Source organism: Erythrolamprus reginae, chromosome 2 (genome assembly GCF_031021105.1).
Source record: "Erythrolamprus reginae isolate rEryReg1 chromosome 2, rEryReg1.hap1, whole genome shotgun sequence".
In the NCBI taxonomy this organism is placed as follows: Eukaryota; Metazoa; Chordata; class Lepidosauria; order Squamata; family Dipsadidae; genus Erythrolamprus; species Erythrolamprus reginae.
This window is the reverse complement of record NC_091951.1, coordinates 25,715,380-25,730,495: the sequence shown is the minus strand read 5'-3', so window position 1 is coordinate 25,730,495 and position 15,116 is coordinate 25,715,380. Positions and strand designations below refer to the sequence as shown.

At 41.8% G+C, this 15,116-nt stretch overlaps 2 pseudogenes; both read right to left on the bottom strand.

The window, feature by feature from the left end:
• Positions 1-14,844, bottom strand: part of LOC139159263 (zinc finger protein 850-like) — a 40,507-nt pseudogene extending 25,663 nt beyond the window's left edge.
• Positions 2,848-4,643, bottom strand: LOC139160050 (zinc finger protein 252-like; annotated as a pseudogene).
• Positions 14,845-15,116: the final 272 nt, after the last annotated feature.

Here is a 15,116-nt window from a genome sequence, read left to right as displayed (position 1 = left end):
TGCTCTATACTATTTGGCTTTTCCCCCTTGAATTCATTATTGGAAGGTTTTTTTTGGGGGGGGGTGTTATTCATAGATTCTTTTATTTTAAAGGGCATTTACTATTAAAAAGGTTAATAAATGTACATGAAAATTGATATGGAGAAATTTGAAATATTACAGCCAAATCAATTAGAGGTGATCAAAATTAGGAACAGCTTAAAAAGTGTATTAGTTAATAGCTTATTAGTATAATGTAAGCTATTTTTGTCCAGATGTCAAAAATAAAGGAGGTAGCATTGGATTTGTACACCGTAATCTCAAAATTGATTTATTGTGATGCAATTTGATGTTGTTGGTATTTTATATTGTATTTCTGATTGGAGAGAAATTTTTTTTTAAAAATCTTTGCCTGTCGAAAAGGTCCAGTGATTTATTGCCTGACTGCCTCTTCGTATACATCTCTACTTGTTTCAGTAAATCCAGATTCTCTTCTTCATCCTCCTGCTCCAGAGCCAGCTGTTCCCGCTTTTCCAGGCCCGTTGCCAGATTTTTAATCTGTTCATAATTTTTTTAACATCAGTGGTATATCACAAGATGGGAAATAAGACTGAAACCTTTCCCACAATCAGAACATTCATAGTGTTTCTCTCCAGTGTGAGTCCTTTGGTGTTTCATCAGGCTAGAATTATGACTAAAACCTTTCCAACAATAAGAATATTCATAGAATTATTTATTGCCCAAGTGGGAATTTGTCTTGGTGGATATGCTCTCAGTGTACATAAAAGATACATTTGTCAAGAATCAGGAGATAAAACACTTAATGATTTTAGGGGTCAAATAAGAAATGAAGGAATAATCAAGATTAATAAAAATCTTAAGGATACAAGCAAAAAGTTACAGTCACACAGTCATTAGTGGGAGGAAAGTGCAGACTTAGTAAACAGTTTGACAGTGTTGAGGGCATTATTATTTTAGCAGAGTGATGGTGTTTGGGGAAAAACTATATTTGTGTCTAGTTGTCTTGGTGTGCAGTGCTCTGTAGCAACGTTTTGAGGGTAGGAGTTGAAACAGTTTAAGTCCAGGATGAGAGGGATGCAACAATCCAACAATCAAGACATTCAAAGAGTTTCTCTACTGTATGAGTCCTCTGGTGTACCATGAGATGGGAATCATGACTGAAACCTTTCCCACAATCAGGACATTGAAAGGGTTTTCCTCCTGTATGAGTCCTCTGGTTTTGCACCAGGTTAGAACTTTTCCCACAATCAGTTCATTCAAAAGGTTTCTCACCAGGCTGAACTTACGACTAAAACTTTTCCTACATTCAAAGGGTTTCTCTCCTGTGTGAGTCCTCTGGTGTCTGATCAAGATGAAATTCAGACTAAAACGTTTCCCGCAGTCAGGACATTCAAAGGGTTTCTCTCCTGTGTGAGTCCTCAGGTGTTGCACCAGGTTGGAATTCTGACTAAAACGTTTCCCACATTCATGACATTCAAAGGGTTTCTCTGTGTGAGTCCTCAGGTGTTTCACCAGGTTGGAATTGTGACTAAAACTTTTCCCACAATCAGGACATTCAAAGGGTTTCTCTCCTGTGCGTCCTCTGGTGTTGCACCAGGCTGGAATTATGACTAAAACTTTCCCCACAGTCATGACATTCAAAGGGTTTCTCTCCTGTGCGTCCTCTGGTGTTGCACCAGGCTGGAATTCTGACTAAAACGTTTCCCACAGTCCTGACATTCAAAGGGTTTCTCTCCTGTGTGAGTCCTCTTGTGTTTCACTACGCTGGAACTATCACTAAAACCTTTCCCACAGTCAGGACATTCAAAGGGTTTCTCTCCTGTGTGAGTCCTCTGGTGTTTTACCAGGTTGGAATTACAACTAAAACTTTTCCCACAATCAGGACATTCAAATTGTTTCTCTCCTGTGTGAGTCCTCTTGTGTTTCATTAGGCTGGAACTATCACTAAAACCTTTCTCACAGTCAGGACATTCAAAGGGTTTCTCTCCTGTGTGAGTCCTCTGGTGTTGCACCAGGTTGGAATTACGACTAAAACTTTTCCCACAATCAGGACATTCAAAGGGTTTCTCTCCTGTGTGCGTCCTCTGGTGTTGCACCAGGCTGGAATTATGACTAAAACTTTTCCCACAGTCAGGACATTCAAAGGGTTTATCTCCTGTGTGAGTCCTCAGGTGTTGCACTAGGTTGGAATTCTGACTAAAACGTTTCCCACAGTCATGACATTCAAAGGGTTTCTCTGCTGTGTGAGTCCTCTTGTGTTTCACTACGCTGGAACTATCACTAAAACCTTTCCCACAGTCAGGACATTCAAAGGGTTTCTCTCCTGTGTGAGTCCTCTGGTGTTTCACTACGCTGGAACTATCACTAAAACCTTTCCCACAGTCAGGACATTCAAAGGGTTTCTCTCCTGTGTGAGTCCTCTGGTGTTGCACCAGGCTGGAATTATGACTAAAACTTTTCCCACAATCAGGACATTCAAAGGGTTTATCTCCTGTGTGAGTCCTCTGGTGTTGCACCAGGCTGGAACTATCACTAAAACCTTTCCCACAGTCAGGACATTCAAAAGGTTTCTCTCCTGTGTGCGTCCTCTGGTGTTGCACCAGGCTGGAATTATGACTAAAACTTTTCCCACAGTCAGGACATTCAAAGGGTTTATCTCCTGTGTGAGTCCTCAGGTGTTGCACTAGGTTGGAATTCTGACTAAAACGTTTCCCACAGTCAGGACATTCAAAGGGTTTCTCTCCTGTGTGAGTCCTCAGGTGTTGCACCAGGTTGGAATTCTGACTAAAACGTTTCCCACAATCAGGACATTCAAAGGGTTTCGCTCCTGTGCGTCCTCTGGTGTTGCACCAGGCTGGAATTCTGACTAAAACTTTCCCCACAGTCATGACATTCAAAGGGTTTCTCTCCTGTGCGTCCTCTGGTGTTGCACCAGGCTGGAATTATGACAAACTTTTCCCAAAGTCAGGACATTCAAAGGGTTTATCTCCTGTGTGAGTCCTCAGGTGTTGCACCAGGTTGGAATTCTGACTAAAACGTTTCCCACAGTCCTGACATTCAAAGGGTTTCTCTCCTGTGTGAGTCCTCTTGTGTTTCACTACGCTGGAACTATCACTAAAACCTTTCCCACAGTCAGGACATTCAAAGGGTTTCTCTCCTGTGTGAGTCCTCTTGTGTTTCATTAGGCTGGAACTATCACTAAAACCTTTCTCACAGTCAGGACATTCAAAGGGTTTCTCTCCTGTGTGAGTCCTCTGGTGTTGCACCAGGTTGGAATTATGACTAAAACTTTTCCCACAATCAGGACATTCAAAGGGTTTCTCTCCTGTGTGCGTCCTCTGGTGTTGCACCAGGCTGGAATTATGACTAAAACTTTTCCCACAGTCAGGACATTCAAAGGGTTTCACTCCTGTGTGAGTCCTCTGGTGTTTCACCAGGCTGGAACTATCGCTAAAACCTTTCCCACAGTACATTTGAAGGGTTCCTCTCCTGTATGAGTCCTCTGGTGTTGCACCAGGTTGGAATTCTGACTAAAACATTTCCCACAGACAGGACATGCAAAGGGTTTTTCTCCTGTGTGAGTCCTCTGGTGTTGCACCAGGTTGGAATTCTGACTAAAACATTTTCCACAGACAGGACATTCAAAGGGTTTCTCTCCTGTGTGACTCCTCAGGTGTTGCACTAGGTTGGAATTCTGACTAAAACATTTTCCACAGACAGGACATTCAAAGGGTTTCTCTCCTGTGTGAGTCCTCAGGTGTTGCACTAGGTTGGAATTCTGACTAAAACGTTTCCCACAGTCAGGACATTCAAAGGGTTTCTCTCCTGTGTGAGTCCTCAGGTGTTGCACCAGGTTGGAATTCTGACTAAAACGTTTCCCACAATCAGGACATTCAAAGGGTTTCGCTCCTGTGCGTCCTCTGGTGTTGCACCAGGCTGGAATTCTGACTAAAACTTTCCCCACAGTCATGACATTCAAAGGGTTTCTCTCCTGTGCGTCCTCTGGTGTTGCACCAGGCTGGAATTATGACAAACTTTTCCCAAAGTCAGGACATTCAAAGGGTTTATCTCCTGTGTGAGTCCTCAGGTGTTGCACCAGGTTGGAATTCTGACTAAAACGTTTCCCACAGTCCTGACATTCAAAGGGTTTCTCTCCTGTGTGAGTCCTCTTGTGTTTCACTACGCTGGAACTATCACTAAAACCTTTCCCACAGTCAGGACATTCAAAGGGTTTCTCTCCTGTGTGAGTCCTCTTGTGTTTCATTAGGCTGGAACTATCACTAAAACCTTTCTCACAGTCAGGACATTCAAAGGGTTTCTCTCCTGTGTGAGTCCTCTGGTGTTGCACCAGGTTGGAATTATGACTAAAACTTTTCCCACAATCAGGACATTCAAAGGGTTTCTCTCCTGTGTGCGTCCTCTGGTGTTGCACCAGGCTGGAATTATGACTAAAACTTTTCCCACAGTCAGGACATTCAAAGGGTTTCACTCCTGTGTGAGTCCTCTGGTGTTTCACCAGGCTGGAACTATCGCTAAAACCTTTCCCACAGTACATTTGAAGGGTTCCTCTCCTGTATGAGTCCTCTGGTGTTGCACCAGGTTGGAATTCTGACTAAAACATTTCCCACAGACAGGACATGCAAAGGGTTTTTCTCCTGTGTGAGTCCTCTGGTGTTGCACCAGGTTGGAATTCTGACTAAAACATTTTCCACAGACAGGACATTCAAAGGGTTTCTCTCCTGTGTGACTCCTCAGGTGTTGCACCAGGTTGGAATTCTGACTAAAACTTTTCTCACAGTCAGGACATTCAAAGGGTTTCTCTCCTGTGTGAGTCCTCTGGTGTTTCACCAGGCTGGAATTCTGACTAAATTTTTTCCCACAGTCAGGACATTCAAAGGGTTTCTCTCCTGTGTGAGTCCTCTGGTGTTGCACCAGGTCGGAATTCTGACTAAAACTTTTCCCACAGTCAGGACATTCAAAGGGTTTCTCTCCTGTGTGAGTCCTCTTGTGTTTCACCAGGTCAGAATTCTGACTAAAACGTTTCTCACAGTCAGGACATTCAAAGGGTTTCTCTCCTGTGTGAATCCTCTGGTGTTTCACCAGGTTGGTATTCTGACTAAAACTTTTCCCACAGTCAGGACATTCAAAGGGTTTCTCTCCTGTGTGAGTCCTCTGGTGTTTCACCAGGTCAGAATTCTGACTAAAACCTTTCTCACAGTCAGGACATTCAAAGGGTTTCTCTCCTGTGTGAGTCCTCTGGTGTTTCACCAGGTCAGAATTCTGACTAAAACTTTTCTCACAGTCAGGACATTCAAAGGGTTTCTCTCCTCTGTGAGTCCTCTGGTGTTTCATCAGGTCAGAATTCTGACTAAAACTTTTCTCACAGTCAGGACATTCAAAGGGTTTCTCTCCTGTGTGAGTCCTCTGGTGTTGCACCAGGTCGGAATTCTGACTAAAACTATTCCCACAGTCAGGACATTCAAAGGGTTTATCTCCTGTGTGAGTCCTCTGGTTTTCCATCAGCTTGGAACTATCACTAAAACTTTTCCCACAGTCAGGACATTCAAATGATTTCTTTCCTGTGTGAGTCCTCTGGTGTTTCATCACTGAAATTACTACTAATTTTTTTACATACTCACATTGAAATGTTTTCTCTTCTTTGCGAGTCGGGTAGTTCAGCAGGATGGAATTCTCTGTTTGAAATCTTTCTCACAGAAAAGGATGTTCAAATCCTTTTATTCTCGTGTGTGTCCTTTAGTGTCTCATGACCTGAGAATTTCTGAAGAAACATTTACACAATCTGCACAGTCATATGTTTTCTCTTCCATGTGTGTCTTCTGGTATTCCACCATGTTGCCATGTGCACTAAAAGACTTAGCATATAGGGAGCACTTTTGTGGTTTCCCTCTTGTGTGGTTGCTTCCATGAATCACAAGGGAGCTGTTCTGATCAGATTTTGCTACATTGAGATAATACGTATGCTTTTCGCATGTCTAGCTCCTCATTGCAAAAACAGCTATGATTTACAATCTCTTTGTTTTCAACATTAGGCAAATTTATGTTGCTTTCCCACAGTTGAGGTCACCAAAAATAGGGGCAATGCTTTGTTTAGTGGTGGGAGAGGCTTTCATTCCTGTCTTCTCTACATGATTTTACTATTGACCTTTTCCTCCTCATTGACTTCCAGATATTTCATTGTTTTCTGATTGAAAAATAATCTTCTTTGACTTTTCATGTAACCTTTCCTTGAGTTCTTCTTAATCTGCTTATTCGAGTTTGAAATCTGTCTTGATTTTCTCTCTCGTGTAACAGCTGCTGTAGGAATTGTATGGTTTTCTGAACGAAATGGTAATATTTTGATTTTCCGCTTGATTTTCTTCCCTTTTCAACGTTGGTTCTTATTTACAATTGTCCAGAGTGCTCTTATTGCCATTCTCTTTGTCTGTAAGATTAAAAGAAAAGTAGTATTTTAATTGTTTATAAAATAGTTAGAGATTTAATCGGGTCAATCAAGATTTCTCAGCAATACAAAGGACTATCATCAAATAAATCTTGAAATGCTAGGGATAGATTATATAATTGTAGATGCTGTTTCCTTCTGAAAATAAGACACAATTTGGGGTGGCTGGGAGGGCGGAGCAGATCACCAAGGGGGTGGGGCGCGAGACAGGTGTCTTACTGGTACTGGAGTTTGGCAGCTCTGTGTATCTCTCAGCTGGTCTCTTTACAGAAAAAACCCTTGCACGGTAGAGAAACTCTTCTCACTGCGAGAAGTTGTTAATTGCTTAACCTCATGAGGAGAGTTTCTGTATTTTTCAAGCTTTTATTTCCTAAAGAGACCAGCCAACCGGCACACAGAGCTGCTAAACTCAAGTACAGTGGTACCTCATCTTACGAACGCCTCTTCTAACAAACTTTTCGAGATACGAACCCGGTGTTTAAGATTTTTTTGCCTCTTCTTCCAAACTATTTTCACCTTACGAACCCAAGCCGCTGCTGCTGGGATGAAGGGGTTTCTTTCCCCCCCCCTTTTTTGAAGAAAGAAAAGGGAGGGGCGGTGTGGAGGGGGAAAGACTTTGCATTAACAAAAGTAGGAGAACAGCGTGCTTGCAGAGGCACTGAAAGGGTGTCTTTTGAAGAAAGAAAAGGGAGGGGCGGCTTGGAGGGGGAAAGACTTTGCAGAGAACAGCGTGCTTGCAGAGGCACTGAAAGGGTGTCTTTTGAAGAAAGAAAAGGGAGGGGCGGCTTGGAGGGGGAAAGACTTTGCAGAGAACAGCGTGCTTGCAGAGGCACTGAAAGGGTGTCTTTTGAAGAAAGAAAAGGGAGGGGCGGCTTGGAGGGGAAAGACTTTGTAGAGAACAGCGTGCTTGCAAAGGCACTGAAAGGGTGTCTTTTGAAAAAAGAAAAGTGAGGGGCGGCTTGGAGGGGGAAAGACTTTGCAGAGAACAACGTGCCTGCAGAGGCACTGAAAGGGTGTCTTTTGAAGAAAGAAAAGGGAGGGGCGCCTCCCTTGCCTTTCTTCCTAACTACTCACCCTTTAGCTTAGCCTTGCTTCTTCCACCCGCCCCCTTTAGCTGCTCCTCCCTGCCCTCTGTTCGCCTCCCTTCTAAAGTTTGGGATTTCCCTGAAGGATTTGCACGCATTATTTGCTTTTACATTGATTCCTATGGGAAACATTGTTTCGTCTTACGAACTTTTCACCTTACGAACCTCCTCCTGGAACCAATTAAGTTCGTATCATGAGGTACCACTGTACTGGCAAGGAAGGAAGCGCAGCTCAGCCCAACTAGAAGTTTCGCTCTCAGCTCAGATACCTTATGCAGCCTGCGAGAGTTTCTTCCCCCTCCTCCTTTCCCCGATATTAGGAGGCGGAGGAGGATCAGTGTCCTGCAGGGCATTAAAATGCACCGCCCTTGCCTGCATCCCCCATCTGAAGGAGACAGGTGGTGGATGAAAAGACCTGAGCCGGCGAGCAAGCAGGAGGCGTTTCAAACTAACATAGGCAGAGCCCAGATGAGCCCAGGGCTTGAGAAGCAGAGGTCCCTGTCGCCCTCGCTTTTGGCTCTGCACCTTTTCTCTGAGTCCCTCACTTGCTAAACTGGTTTGGCTGCTCTGGGCTGCCTTCTGCAGAATTTTGAAACATGCTCCTGCCTGCGATGAAGGCTTCGAAGGTTGTCTGCTGTTTTTCACAGGGAGGAGCACATTTTAAAATGATGTACGCAGAGCCCATATGAGCCGAGCTAGTCCTGCGGGTGTTTGCACACCTGCTCTCGCTTTCTCTCACTTTCTTGTGTAAAAGAGTCCCCGCCAGGGAAAGAACACTTCCCAGCATGTTCCTCTTTTCCCCGGAAAGTATTGGGGAGGGGGCTTATTTTCAGGACAGGGCTTATTTCAATGCATGTCCTGAAAAGCCCTGTGGGACTAATTTTCAGGATGTCTTATTTTCGGGGAAACAGTGTATATGGATTGAATAAAAAAACAAACACACCCACCTACACACACAAACACATATGGAGAAAATCTATGTCTTCAAAGTCTGACAAAATGCCAGCCAGAGAGAGAGAGAGAAAGCAAGAAAGAGAGAAGAGTGGAAGGAAGGGAGAGAGAGAAATGATAGAAAAAAGGGGAGAAAAAAAGAGAAATGAGAAAATGAGGCAGAGAATGACAGGAAAGAGAGAGAAACAGAGAGAGAAGTGACTCTTGATTTAAAGCATATGGTAAAAAGCACTTAAATAATAACAGAGAAAAAAACCCCCAGCCCTCACCTTTTTTTGGAAATGGTTCAAGAGTTCACAGAGAAACACACACACACAGAGGCAGGGGGGAGATTAATTTAATTTTATTTAATTTAATTTAATGTAATGTAATGTAATTTAATTATTTAATTTAATTTAATTATTTAATTTTATTTAATTTAATTTAATTATTTTATTTTATTTAATTATTTAATTTTATTTAATTTATTATTTTATTTATTTACTTGCTTATTTATGTATTTATGTATTTATTTATTTATTTATACTTCTATGCCGCTCAGTCCCAAAAGGACTGCCGCTCAGACACTATACTTTTCCGCCCACACCGAAAAAATATTAGAGGGAACATTGACCCCCCATATATGAGTCCTCTGTTGTCTCATGAGGTGAGGCCTTCCAATGAAACTTTCACACAATCTGGACACTCTTACATCATGCGATTCCGCTGAGGTATCACCATGTTGCCATGCTCACTAAAGAATTTACCACATTGGGAGCACTTTCAAGACTTTTCTCCCGTGTGGATCTTCTTGTGCATAATCAGCTGTCATTTACAATATCTGCATTTCCCCACAATCCCTGGAGCTTTTCCAGCACTTATATTCTTGACGTCAAAAATATGTGTGGTCACTCATTTATTTTTTTTTAATAATTTCTATTTTTTTCACCAAACTTACATAAACATTCGTACATATACCATATTATCGAGACATCCAGTTATATATTTCTATCCGAAATATCATAAACATATATCCTTGGTTTTCTCCTTTCATACTTTTATCTCCAGTCTGCTTTCCTTCTATATTTCATACTACTCCCCTCCCTTTATCTCCCTCTCTTCCCTCTACCTTCTTTCTCCTTCTCTACCTCTTTCCTACTTCCCTTTCTACTTCCTCTTACTCCCTTTTATGGTTAGCAGACTATCAATTCAGAAGCCTTAACTTCATTTCAACAGAGACATAGAAGTCTGACGGCAGAAAAAGACCTCATGGTCCATCTGGTCTGCCCTTATACTATTTTCTGTATTTTATCTTACAATGGATATATGTTTATCCCAGGCATGTTTAAATTCAGTTCCTGTGGATTTATCTACGACGTCTGCTGGAAGTTTGTTCCAAGGATCTACTACTCTTTCAGTAAAATAATATTTTCTCACGTTGCTTCTGATCTTTCCCCCCAACTAACTTCAGATTGTGTCCCCTTGTTCTTGTGTTCACTTTCCTATTAAAAACACTTCCCTCCTGGACTTTATTTAACCCTTTAACATATTTAAATGTTTCGATCATGTCAACATCAGAGCTATTTCTTAAACATATCTTTCCTTTTATATATATTTATATTTTTAATATATTATTCCGGCTACATCTACTTTTGCTCTAATGCTGCCTCCTTCCTCCTATTTTTGTTGCCTGGGTCTACCACCTGTAATTGTCCACTTTCTTCCTAATTAAATGCTATAACTTAACTTCCAAAAATAGTCATTATCGTTTATGCCTCTTGATTTAATTAAAATTGAACACCCCCCAAAAAAAACACCCTATAAAAAACAATCATTCTATTCATGTTACATTCTCTCAACACATTCATTGAGTTCTGATGGCCCCAGGCCTGGCGGTATAAGTGCGTCTTCAGACTGTTACGGAAGGCAAGGAGGGTGGGGGTCGTACGAATCTCCTTTCTAATTTTCTAACTAATATTCACAATTGGAACAAAAATTTTGGACATAACTTAGCCTAAAAATTATAAATTGATGAAATTGACTGCTTATAGGGAGAGCTTATACAAAACGTGTTATAGATGATGGCATCTCCCTCCCGCAAGATTAGCCCAAATGTATTCTAGATTAAAGCCACATTGTTGGAGTCGTAAAGAAAATATGGGAACCTATTATCTTATGTGGTGGACTTGTCCATCGATCAAGAAATTTTGGACCAAAATACAAAAATGCATAAGGGACATAATTAAAGTCAAAATAAATAAGAAATCGAAAGCATTTCTTCTAGGAATCATAGATAAAAAATTGGGCCAAGATTATTATTACCAAACGATACACATATTAATGGAAGCCGGAATGGTGGTAGCTGGAATCTGGAAACAACCCACCCAGCAGATGACTCATTGATAATTTAAAAAACATGGAAGCCAGAGCACAGCGGGGGCAACACATTTCCTGCCGTAGTGCCGGATTCTCACCATGGACCGGCAAAAACTCCAATGGAGAGTCGTTCAGTCCAAGTCCCTCTCCCTAAAAGGGAGCAACCGTCCTTGGCTTTTGTGCACCAAAGCCTTTAGTAGTGAAAACATGGAGAAGTCTCTGATGGAGCGCTCCCCAAAAGACCGCAGCGACTCCGATGCTCACTTCACGGATTGGCCTTCGGGATCAAGGCTGGGGATAAACCCTGCCTTGCACCCTCCTCCTCTGCCTGGCTCTCTTCACCCTGCTCCACGGGTGTCCTTCTAGTTCCTCACGCGGGTCCTTCTACCGTCCCTCACAACTTTTTGGCTCTCTTCTTCTTTTTATTTATTTATTATTATTATTTATTAGATTTGTATGCTGCCCCTCTCCGAAAACTTCTTCCTTGGCGGTTGGCAGGGAGGCATCGGGAAGGGTCCGCGGGGATGGAAGGTAGAAGGAATTAAAACCCGCTGCTTTGGGCGCCTTGAAGGGACTCCTCCAGATTCCCCTTTGCCTGCTACTGTCATGGAAAACTTTCAAGGAGGGTGGAAGCCCTGCCGGCTGACAAGCCGCCAGGCAGCTTCCCGCGCATTTCAATCCACCCATGAGGTTCTCTCCGGGCAGCCTCCACAGTCTTTACGCCCCCCCAGCCCCCCCCCCCCCGAAAAAAGATGAGAATGCAGGCAGTAATAAGGCAAAAGGGGTGAGTTTTGGGATGGGTTTGCACGCATTATTCGCATTATTCAAAATCGTTTACATTGATTTCTATGGGAAAAATTGCCTCTACTTACGAACTTTTCTACTTATGAACCGGGTCACGGAACGAATTAAGTTCGTAAGTAGAAGTACCACTGTACATCTATATGGAGGGAAGTAAGCAGTGAAGTACACCAAGGCTCTATGTTAATCTCAGTATTCTTCAATATCTTCATGAATAATTTCAATGAATGACTAGAATGGGAACTCATTGTTTGTTTGTACTTATATTCCACCCAACTCCCAGAGGACAATTTGGAGATAACACTAAGCTGGCAGGAATAGCCAACACCCCAATAGACAAACTTAATATACAGAAGAATCTTGATAGATTCGAACACTGGGCCCTATCCAACAAAATGAAATTCAGTGGAGAAAAAAAGAGAGGTTGCACACGAAAAACCTGGCTCAATAGCAGTAATTGCGAGATGGATCTTGAAGTCCTACCATAGTGAACAATCAACTAAAAAGAGCCAACAGGGTGATGCAGTGGCCACAAAAACTGATGAAATCCTAGGCTGCCTTAACACAGGGCTAGAATGAAGATCATGTGAAGTGTTAGTATCAATTTATAATGATTTGGTAAGATCACACTTGGATTACTGCAACTAGTTTTGATTGTCATATTTTTAAAAAAGGTGTTGAGACTCTATAAAGAGGGCAGAGAAGAGCAGTAGGGGGCTTGAGGCTAAAACATATAAAGAAGGGTTGCAGGAACTGAGTATGTCTAGTCTAGTGGAAAGAAGGATTAATATCAATGTTCCAATAGTTGAAGGGCCAAGAACGGGGTCAACTTATTTTGCAGTGCAGCAGAAGGCAAGACAAGGAGCAGTGGGTGGAATCTAATCCAGGAGAGAAGCAGCCTACAATTAATTAAGGAGAATTTTCCTGACAACTGAGAACAACTAACTAATTGTCTGAAATGGTATTGAGTCACCTGCTTGTGCAGGGCGTCGGAATAGAAGACCCGCAAGGTCCCTTCCAACTCTGTCACAAACTCTCCTCCTACCTGCCCTCAACTTTTCTACTTTCTCCACAGTAACTGAATTTAAACATGCCTGGGATAAACATATATCCATTGTAAGATAAAATACAGGAAATAGTATAAGGGCAGACTAGATGGACCATGTGGTCTTTTTCTGCCGTCAGTCTTCTATGTTTCTATGTTTCTAACTCACCTTCCAGCTGCTGCTTCAATCCTCGGAAGAGCACAAAAGTCGCTCTTCAGGCTACCTCTCCCCCATCAGTCTTCCAGAAAAGGAAGGTCTGTGTTTCTTCTCTCCTATCTTTTCTAGTAATTCAATACAATCTTACTTAATTTGCTTTCCCCCCCTGCTCCACTTATTTCCCCTTTTGGCTAAAGAATGGCTCATTATTTTGGTCTCTAATCGGAGTTATGATACAATAGAAACTAGAACTGTTATTGTCATGAAATGCCAAATTGCCCGTGCTTTAATAAGGAATAGACAGTGTTAATATGGAGTATTTATTTCATATTTAATATATGTTCTACATCTTGCAAAGTAAAACTTACTTATTAAAGCTCTTGTTGAAAATATGTACAATGTGGTCATGCTGGAGATATACTTTATTATGTTTCCTTTTCACTTTTAATTTGGCCTTAAGAGCAACCCTCCTTGTCAAACACGTTTGCCTTTTATTCTTATGAATTATCTTTTTTATTCCTATGACCATACTTAATTGGTTATGTACTGCACTAAGGGATAACTTGTTCAACATTATTTCTCTGTGTAAGCTCCTGTGTACTTCCATTGTTTACCAGATCCTGAAACAGCTGTGCACAGAGATCATTATGTTTACATGAATTGTGAAACTAATATTCTGAATTTTTCCACATACTTCAAATGTGAAGTTACTGTACCTCCTTAAGATGCAAGTCAGCGGAATGTTCTCCTTAGTTCTAAGATGCTTCACTCCTTGTTTAGTTTCCACCCATTGCTTCTTGTTCTGCCTTCAGGTGCTTTGGAGAATAGGTTGACTCCTTCTTCTTTGTGGCAGCCCCTGAGATATTGGAACACTGCTATCATGTCTCCCCTGGTCTTTCTTTCAATTAATATAGCCATGCTCAGTTCCTGCAACCATTCTTCATATGTTTTAGCTTCTAGTCCCCTGATCATCTTTGTTGCTCTTCTCTGCACTTTTTCTAAAGTCTCAACATCCTTTTTGCATTGTGGTGATCAAAACTAAATGCAGTATTCCACACAGCATTCCATACTGTATTTATACTTGGAATACCGCATAGTATCATAGTGAGATGCCACAGATTTCACTTCCAGGCTCAAAACAGTAGGAAACTCCCCCCCCCCCCCAATCAACTATGGTTGGAAAATGATGGAGACTGTCACAAACTGTACTCGCTTTTGTAAGAAATGTTGGGCTTAGTAAGACTTACTGATATTGCTTTTGGGCAGTAAAGATAGTTTCCTGACCAAAATTGTAGATAAGCTCTCTCAGACAGTTCTCTTAAAACAGAGCTCTTATAAAATTAAATATTAAGTAATATGCTAATTTACATTTCCAAACTTTGAACTGGAGGAATCAGCAAATGTATGATACTTTAGTGACTAGACCAATATTTGGCAAGATATTTAGTATATTCCACTGCTAGTTGACATTTAAAGCCAAAGAAATATGCAAACAATTGTAGCCTTCTGTTAAAATGAAGCCTTCTATGAACATAATATACTGGTTGGGAGCAAATATATCTTTAAATCTATTATTTCTACTCATAAATTAGTTTGGTTAACAAATAATATATAACAAGCTTAACATGGTTTCTTCCCTTGCACATCAGCTGATCTAAGTTTCCACCCGCAACCTCTGCAGGGAAGCCATTCTCAAAAAATCAACCTTAACTTGAAAGAGGCATTTTCATTGTTCCCACTAGCAGAAAATTGCAGCCACCAGTTTAACAGCGTGCAGCACCAGTGGGCTTATATTTGGGCAGGAGAGGAACCTGCAGCAGCTGACAGGTTTCAGCCCGGTTGCTTCTCTGCTTCCAGACCGTGGAAGAAACCAAACAGCCCAACTCGCTCCCGGACTCTACTTCCACCTGCCCTCAACTCACCTACCAGCTGCTGCTTCGATCCTCGGAAGACCACAAAAGCCGCTCTGCAGGCTACCTTCCCTCCATCAATATTCCGGAAAAGGAAGTTCTGCGTTTCTTCCCTCCGATCTTTTCTAGCAATTCAGTACTCGATGGTTTTAACTCCTCACGTTTCTGGCAGAGATTCTGCCTTTCTGACTGCCATCTCATTATAGCGGCAGAAAAGCTCTCTTGTCCCGTCTCTAAGTTTGCAAGATGTTTTCACTGTACAAATTCTATCAAATATCAAAAAGTTTTTAACTTCTAGCAACTGACTTCTTCAAGTGAGCCTAGTGAAATAGTGAAATATGATGCTACTTAG